Genomic DNA, 10,624 nt, shown 5'->3' on the forward strand with positions numbered 1-10,624 from the left:
AAATTATTTAACAACATCTAAACCTGGGATATTTAGTATTTCACTAATTTTACCATCTGCAGAATGATACTGTCGTTGAATTTGATGAACAAAATTGTTGTGGCTACGTTTAGAACATTCCAAATCTGAGAAACATACACGTTTATGTAGGTATTTACCTTTAACTGTACATCTAGTACAAGAAAAGAAACCTGTGTGACTCTTCGTTAAAAGTAGAAAAGCTTTAGCTGGTGTATCACAGCAAAATGAGTCAATGGCAAGATTTTTATGTTCTGCAACTGTTAGTGTTTTATTGTCTAAATCAACCCCATTTTGAATTAAATAAGTTATTTCATCTACAAAATCCTTCATTAAATAATTACTGTTATCTGGTTTACGGTTGCCCCAATATATGCCAATAGGAAATACTGATTGATTTTTATTTTGTCTAATATACCCCAAAATTGGCCAAATACAACTTCCAGAGCTTTTGGATAGTGGCAAGCCATCCACCTATAACACATCTAACCCATCTACTCCTATAACCAATCTAATAGTTTCATCAGAAAAATCTTGATCTAAATGTTTTTTAATATTATAAGCAACACCAAAATGATAATATATACCAGGAAAAACTTATTTCACTTCAACGGGTTTTTCATAGGAAACTTCTGAATGTGTTTTAAATAAAATCCTACAAGTAACAGGAAATTCACTAAAACATTTATGAGTTTTTAAAATTTTAAGAAGGTTGTCAAAGCTATTATTTGGTACATTATGTTCAATTGCTCATTTAATTAAAGCATGCGTTATAGGTGGCTCTTCTCTACTACAAACATCATTCTCATCACTGCTATCACTTTTATAATCACTTTTGTCTGACGGAAATGACTCAAAATAGTGTTGTTCACTATTCACATTAGTTTCGTCGGATATAGTACATACATTAAAGTTATTACTACAAATAGTAGCGATGTATAGTTAAAGAATATTATAATTTAAAAAAATAAAAGTTCGTGGTAATTTAGATTTTAATTTAGATTCTGAGCGGAGCGTTAAATGACATTGTAATGATTGTAATGATATATTGTAATGATTTTACAATGATGGTAGTTTTTTAAATTTAAATTTTACATTTTATTTGTGTCTGTGTACACGAAAAGTAGTCGAAACAATGCTTCGATTTTCAACTTCAATATCTTTTCCGGCACTCGGCATTAAAGTGAATCTAGTTGACGCATTGAGGAGGTCAAAATATAAAATTCCCAGTAGTTTTCAAAAGTGACTGTAAAAACCAAAAACAAAATTAAGGAAAAACTGTAATTTTTACACAATATCGGTTTTTGAAAAAATAGATTTTGATTTTTGGTGAAATTCTTAAAAACATTATCGTAAATACATGAAAGTTGTACTGAATGTTTATATTAACATTTTATTTAAACCGTAAAATTTTCAAAATATTTTGACTCATGTTGAGCTTTTTATAGACATATGAATTTATCGATTATTATTAGCTTTTTCTTAAATTAATGTCGATAAAAAAATGTTCTTTCGTTCAAAAAACTTGAAAATGTAATACAAGGTTCCTTGTAAGTTATCGCTTGTGGAAATTAAAAAGAAAGTTGAGCGTATATTCACAAATATTTTTTACGAGTGTCTAAAGTTTGAATTTTTAATAAAATTCCTAAAAATCATGAACATTTGCAAATTATTTTGAGTTAGAAATTCATAATATTTTTCCATTTTATATCTAAGATTTAAAAATTGAATTCAAGATTTTCCATAAGTTTTTTCCAAAACATATTATTATTTATGAAAAACATTAAATTGTACAATTTAGTTTAAGTACCTATGTAAAACCAGCCAATGGTCCCATTGTCGATACTTTTTTTTTCCTTAATAAAAAAATAAATATTATTCGTGGATGCTTGAAACTTCTAAAGTATATTATTATATTATACAAATAATATTAATTAAACTTAATAGCTACCGTATTAATAATAATAATATTATAAATATTATAAGTAATTTAAAATATTATCCTTGGCTGACAAACTGTCTCCGCTTAGAATTGTTTTTCGTATACAATTATAATTTATAACATTATATCACTAAATTCAAATTTAATATCATATATTACAGTGACCCACTTGTAACCTACTGCACAGCAGAGAAACACTTACTTACCCACTTTTCAACTATAAAAATAATAATAAGTTTTTAACTCTAAAAAAAATTTTATTGTGTAGCTTTCTGAACATCATCATGCAGTCAAGGACAAAAATAATTTTTAAGATGATTAATCATAAAGGAGAACCAAACCAAAATATAAAATATAAAAAACCAAAGATGTCAATTGAAGCACGTGATATCGATCAAATAACAAATAATTTATTTAATGAAATAATGCAAAATAAATCTAACTTTGGGGAGACTCCTATGTCAGTTCATGAGTCAAAAAAAACAAGTATAATATCTGAAACGACCTGTAGTAGAGACACAAATGATTGGGTTCCACCTAATAATACTATTTTAAGTACCGATTCACCTAGTCATAATAATGATAAAGGTTGCTCTCGCCAGTTATTTGGAACTAATATAGATAGTTCTAATTCTACGTTATCATCTAAAAGTGTATCAGGTGACATTGTGGGTATTGAAGGTAGGAAAAAGAAAAGAAAAGGTAACAAAAAGATAAATAAGAAAAATGAAAAACAAAGTGATAAAGGAAAATGTGTTCAGCCTAACCCATGTTCAAAAACAAAATGCCAGAACAATTGTAAAAATAAATTTACTGAAGACGAAAGGGAAATAATTTTTGAGGAATACTGGAATATAAGTGATCGAAATGGAAGACGTGACTATTTGATAAGTTGCATGGAAGAATCAGAAATAAAAAGGAAACGTGTACAAATGTCAAATTTGCGTAAAATAACAAGGTTTTATTATTTTACTCTAAATGGAAGAAAAGAAAAGATATGCCAGCAGTATCTTTTAAAAACATTAAATATTACTCAAAGATTTTTAAGTTACACGTTTGAAAAATTGTCACCCTTGGGAAAGTCAAATCCCGATAGTCGTGGTAAAGGCCGTCCCAAAAATAAAACGGATGAACCAGTTTTATCAAATGTTTATAAATTCATAGAAAGTCTTCCAGCAGTTCAGTCTCATTATTGTAGATCTTCAACAACAAAAAAATATCTACCTAAAGAATTTGAAAGTATTGAACGCGTTTTTCGATTATACAAAAGTAACTGTGAATCAAATGGGTTAAAAAATGTGTCAAGTGCTGTATTTAGAAGAATTTTTCGTGAAAAGTTTAATTTGGGTTTTCATTTACCTAAAAAGGACAAGTGTAATAAATGTACTAAATTCAAAAATATAAAAGAAACAGGAGATTTAAATGAAAATGAACTTTAACAAGAAAAAGAACACGCAATTGATAAAGAACAGAGCAAAGAGGCATTTATTTTTGACCAAGAGCTATCAAAATGCGATGGAAATTTTCTCTGTGTAAGTTTTGACTTACAAAAAGTGCTCAGTACACCATATTCAGACAACATGAACTTATATTATAGCAGGAAATATAGTACTTATAATTGTACTGTATACGAATCAGGAAGTAGAAATTCTTACTGTTACTTATGGGGAGAAATAGATGGTTTACGTGGCTCTAATGAAATAGTAACATGTATCTTTAAATACCTAACTGCATTAAATGAACAGAATAAATTTGAATCAGTTGCATTATATTGTGATTCTTGCGCAGGACAAAATAAAAACCGAGCGATGATGACTATGATAGAATATGGTTTAATGAATGTATGGACTAAAATTAAGGAAATAAAAATAACATTTCCATTTTGGGCGGTGCTGACGAGACGCGCGAAATAGTCGAACGTGGGTTGTTCGCGAACCAGACAAGTGCGAATTTCCGGGTATATCGTGCAAATTCGTGCTAATCACGTGCTACATTTTGGTATATCGAGTTTGTTATTATTTTTAATTTTTCTCGTTGGGTGGTGCTGGTGAGACGTCTCTCCAGCACCGCACATCATTTTTTGTCATAGAGTTGTATATTTTGTCATGCAAATTTTAGCGATAGTCATGCATATTCATGCTAATTACATGCTAATTTCCTGTAAAAAAAAATTGTAACATTTTTGAATGGGTGGTGCTGGAGAGACGTTCGTGATATTATGGTTGTACCCATACACACGTACGCGAGATATAGCGGTCAGAAATTTTACGGTGCGCATGCGCTACGCACGTAAGCGAGGTGACGTCGTAATGGTTATGCTTGTGTTAACTGGGGTAAGATATGGTCATGGGTGTATGTGGTATGGTAGCTCAGTGGTAAAGTAGTTGTCTGGTAAGAGATAGACTCGGGTTCGATCCCCGGTCCAGCGAAAAGACATTTTGTCGTTTTTTTCAAAGGTAAAAATATAAGTCGCGTACGTACGCGATGGTCAGAAGGGTCAGAAGGGTCAGAAGGGTCAGTGGGCAGAACTCTCCAAATCATACTACTAACAAACAATCCTGGATCAACCCAATATAATGTGTAAGGTACCTAAACTAATTTTATGTTAGATGCCTGATGCAGGTACAATGCTAGAGTTTGATGAGTTGAGTAAGATTGAACGACAACCAAAAGTCATTTTTACAGAATTAGATTAACTTCTTGTAAAATGTGCAGAAACAAAGCTAACAGTACATCAGCCTTTCAATAGCTCGAGCCAATAAGCCATGGGGGTTTCGTAATGGTGATAGTATATGTTTTGATTAACATGCTATTTAAGTTCAATTTATCACGAGAACCTAATATTTCTCATAGTAATGAGTCACATTAAGGCGAATCCAAAATATTCTTGAGCAACCTGAGTGACCAGATTGCAAGAAAAATTAAAAAAAATATTTTTTTAAAACAAAGAAACCTATAATAATGAACGAAGAAGTGCAGATTCATACTCACCATCGTCGTTCAACCAGTTTCAACCCCTCACTGAGGTTTCATCAACTTATGCCAATATAAAGTGAGTTTATTTAGTTTTTACGAAAGTAAATAACTAGGTACAATTTTATAAAATTATCTTTAATAAAATATCTATTCCAGCATAATGGTTCGAGCATACCTCGGTGTGCAGCCATTTTATTTTATGTAACATTAATTTTTTTCTCTTTTCAGCATAATATAAAATTTCATTTCTTAAATCATAAAAAAAATGAATAAGTGAGGATGACTCACTTGTAAGCTTTTAATAAATTAAATTAAAGGTAGTGTGGCACTTTAAAAAAATTGTAAATATATAAATTGGATTTTAACTTTTTTTAAATTATGTTTGGTTTATTACTTGATGATTGCCACTTTTATATCTAAGTAAACATTAAAGTAAAATGTAAAAAAATAATTGTTATTTTGTATACCATGTATTATGTTGGTAAAAAAAAGTACAGAAGTAATTGTCAACCACCTAACTAACCGTAATATTGATGGAACTCTGTATTACAAAAAAACAATAAACTGTACAAACAATAAAATTCCTACAAAATGTATACCCTCCAGAGAAAGTTAGCAAATTGTATAACAATAAAATTATATTTTGCTATCTGATTTATAGGGAGTGAAGACGATGATACAACCTAGCACAAATACAATTTTATGTTGCAAAATGTTGTTTATAATAAGACGTATTGAGTGAATTAAACAAAACTATTAGTCCGATGTTATTTTATTAAGAAATTATCAAAATAAAAACTATATTTTATGCTCGTAGTGATTTATAAAATGTGATCTTTGATTTAAACTTTTTAAAACCACATTTCTTTATAACATAACGTATACAAAATCCACGAATGTTATAAAAAAGAATCTGCTTTTTATTTTAATAGTGATTCAATATTTTATATCAACACAAACAATTATAATTTTTTTTATACAATATTTATCCAGCAGTGTTATTTATATTTATATATGTTTATTAACATATTTACCACATGACTTACATCAAACTTTTTTAATTAGTAAATTATTTTGAAATACATAATAAAGATAAAATTATTTATATATCCTTTATAACAGCTACTTGTTATATATTCTTTACGACACATGTCATTATAAGATTGTTATCTGTCAATGTATTGTGTTTTCTGTTTCAATGTAGGTACTCTGTAATCAAATGAACAATTATGAGCTTGCGAATCGTTAAGACCACGCCAGGGGCCCATTTAACTATTGAACAATTTATAAAATCATACCTGACTTTACTATATCGGTTGAATTTTAATATTACAATCATCATACACAATGATATTGACACATATAATGAATCTTCAAAATAATATTATCTTTTTTTATTCTATTTTGTTATATGTTTATCAAATAGCTTTTATAGAAGTATACAAAATTGTTGTTTCAATTATGATGAGAATATAATTACACTGATAATTGATATTATATAATAAATATTTATATAATTAAATTTTATAATAATAAAATATAAAATTCAAACATTGTGTTGTATAAAAAATATTTGAAATGTCGGTAGTTGATGTAAAAACTTTAATTCATAATTCAGAAACAAATTATATCATACATAAATTATTTTCAATTAAGTAAATGTGTTACGAATTGCGCAAGAAAATATATTTATGAAATAATCAACATCAACAAGCATAAAATTGTTTTTACTTGATATAATAATTGCGACTACTCATCAATAAAATAAACATTTTTAAGACTCAAAAGGTAAAAATTCATGTTCATACCAATCGTAGTAGTATGATGGTTTTCACTCATTACAACAATATACCAACTTTGTATTACCTTACGAGAGTAAAATATTATGTTAAAAACCATAAGACAATGTGCAAGGTTGACCATCAATCAATATAATAAAGATGAATATGGGCGGTGGTGAACTGTGGAATTTCCAGAAGAAGAGAGGGGATTAACATTAGTCGATTATTTACCATACATGGATTACTAAATAACTTTTTCATTAAATATTAAAAACTACTAGTAAGTAACAATACAGTTATCAAACAAGATTAAAGTACTGCTAATAATCGCTTATTAAATACGTGCAGCGTTTCCGGATGTTTAAGTGGCAGCAATCAAGAAATGTACCTACAGGTGAAAAAATTTGAAATAACCAATGCCTGTCAATTAACGATGATTACATTCTTGTTAAGGAAACCAAAGCTAATATACGAACATGTTCAGTGGGGCCCATTATCTTCTTGAAGAATAAAGAAAAATATAAATAAAATTAATATAATATAAAACACTTACATCTGACACACTAATTAGAATTTATAATATTGCTTGGATTTTGAAAAACCAAGATATTTAACAATTTAGTTAGTGCTTATAATCTCCGGCAATAAAAACAACCAGTTGTCAGCTTGTACATGGTTCGTATCATATCGTTTCATCAATCATAGCGTCTAAGGGCCTGTTTTACAATCATAGTTTAAACCTCGGTTACGCCTAACCCACTGATTTTACGGGACGAATCCGTTGGTTTAACCTTAGGTTAACGATTGTAATACGAGCCCTAAATGGGTGATCATAAAAAACCTAATATAATTATTATAAATATACAATTATAATAGGCAGAGACAGCAAAATCATCTTCATTCGATCACTTTGGATAGACTAACTCCTATTGAGTAGACAAAACAAAATATGCTGGAAATATTAGCATTTTATCAGGACACCTACAAAATCCAGGTGTCGACCTCGTATATATGAGGGCCAGAACAAGGCATATGAAAATATAACATAGTTTTTAAGACCAGATCAAATTCATGCAACAATCAGCCATATCATATACACAACGATATCATTTTACTATTTAAATTGACTAAGACTTATATGTTTCATAACTTGCCATACTCCATAACAAAATATGTTATAATTAGTCCATTCTTGGAAAAATTTTGTTGAATTGTCTAAAAAAAAAATAACATACTAACATATGAATGTGATTACAAACATTTTTACAACTATATTACTTCCAAAGAAATATCTGTCAACAGCTGCATTCCGTTGCTGTGTCTAAACTGTTATTTGTGCGATTATTCATGTTTTTCTATTGATGGCATGTACAAATGTTGGGTGGACCATGTAGTGAGTTTTGAATATTTAAGTAAGACTGGGGTTTGAAAAAAAACTTTCAGAATTTGTTTTCATATTACTGCTATGTAAGTAAAACTATATTTTATGGTCCAGATTCTTTCATTAATAACTTAAAAATGAAAACTGTTGAAATAAACAATTAATATTAGTAGTCCACCTTGACAAGTGTGTACAATTTAATTTCTAATTATACGAGTATACAACCGATAGTCAATAGGCTCACTCGCAAGTATGTGTGTAGTAAGCCTGGTAGTAAGTGACTAAAACTGCTCAATAAATGGAATCTGCAAATTCGCTTTACCATAATATTGTGTTAAAGTTATGTAGGGATGAGCATACATATTAATAAGTACGAGAAAAGCTACAAAAATGGCTAAGAAACATCTAAAACATTGGCCAAATACGGCGATTAAGGATATGGGGCAAACGTACTACACATATTATATCAGATAAGACACATAGGGTATCCCATAATATGTTATAAATAGATAAAAATATGGTCTGCTATTTGGACATGTTTTTGTCATAACTAGAAAAATAATTTCCACGATATACCCCGAACTTCGCACGTGTCTGGTTCGCGAACAACCCACGTTCGACTATTTCGCGCGTCTCGCCAGCACCGCCCAAAATGGAAATTGTGCGAAAATCAAAAAAATGTTTATGCCAATATTTAGCACGTGATTATCACGAATTTGCACGATATACCCCGAAATAAGCACGTGTCTGTTTCGCGAACAAACCACGTTCGACTATTTCACGCGTCTCTTTTATCATTGAACACTTATTATTTCAAAAAGTATTAATGTTTTTGAAAATATTTTTTTACATAGTTTCAAGTTGTTAAAAAACCAATGTTTTTATTAAAAAATTATATTTTTAAATATTTTTATCCTTATAATTTTTAAGGTTTTTACTTTTTTGAATGATAACATAGAGATTTCATTACATATTCCAAAACAGAATATTTTTCTAAGTATTTTCTTTTTTTATTTACGGACAAAAGTCCAATTCACAATATATTTGTATAGATTACAATAAGATAATGTAATTTAAAATAATAAAATATAATAAAATAATAGATGAAACGATTAATATATAGAATTATAGGAATAATAATAAAAATAATAATAATAATAATTATAATAAAATACGTTCAATGTTTATTAAATCTGTAAATTCGCTATACCATAATATTGTGTTAATGTTATGTAGGGATGAGCATACATATTTATAAGTACAAGAAAAGCTACAAAAATGGCTAAAAAACATCTAAAACCTTGGCCAAATACGGCGATTAAGGATATGGGTCAAACGTACTACACATATTATAGCAGATAAGACACATAGGGTATCCCATAATATGTTATAAATAGATAAAAATATGGTCTGCTATTTGGACATGTTTTTGTCATTAAACTAGAAAAATAATTTGCACGATATACCCCGAAATAAGCACGTGTCTGTTTCGCGAACAAACCACGTTCGACTATTTCACGCGTCTCTTTTATCATTGAACACTTATTATTTCAAAAAGTATTAATGTTTTTGAAAATATTTTTTTACATAGTTTCAAGTTGTTAAAAAACCAATGTTTTTATTAAAAAATTATATTTTTGAATATTTTTATCCTTATAATTTTTAAGGTTTTTACTTTTTTGAATGATAACATAGAGATTTCATTACATATTCCAAAACAGAATATTTTTCTAAGTATTATCTTTTTTTATTTACGGACAAAAGTCCAATTCACAATATATTTGTATAGATTACAATAAGATAATGTAATTTAAAATAATAAAATATAATATAATAATAGATGAAACGATTAATATATAGAATTAAAGGAATAATAATAAAAATAATAATAATTATAATAAAATACATTCAATGTTTATTAAATCTGGTTATTCGCTGTACCATAATATTGTGTTAATGTTATGTAGGGATGAGCATACATATTTATAAGTACAAGAAAAGCTACAAAAATGGCTAAAAAACATCTAAAACCTTGGCCAAATACGGCGATTAAGGATATGGGTCAAACGTACTACACATATTATAGCAGATAAGACACATAGGGTATCCCATAATATGTTATAAATAGATAAAAATATGGTCTGCTAATTGGACATGTTTTTGTCATAACTAGAAAAATAATTTCCACGATATACCCCGAACTTCGCACGTGTCTGGTTCGCGAACAACCCACGTTCGACTTTTTCGCGCGTCTCGCCAGCACCGCCCAAAATGTAAATTTTGCGAAAATCAAAAAAATGTTTATGCCAATATTTAGCACGTGATTATCACGAATTTGCACGATTTACCCCGAAATAAGCACGTGTCTGGTTCGCGAACAAACCACGTTCGACTATTTCACGCGTCTCTTTTATCATTGAACACTTATTATTTCAAAAAGTATTAATGTTTTTGAAAATATTTTTTTACATAGTTTCAAGTTGTTAAAAAACCAATGTTTTTATTAAAAAATTATATTTTTAAATA

Source organism: Metopolophium dirhodum, chromosome 1 (genome assembly GCF_019925205.1).
Source record: "Metopolophium dirhodum isolate CAU chromosome 1, ASM1992520v1, whole genome shotgun sequence".
In the NCBI taxonomy this organism is placed as follows: Eukaryota; Metazoa; Arthropoda; class Insecta; order Hemiptera; family Aphididae; genus Metopolophium; species Metopolophium dirhodum.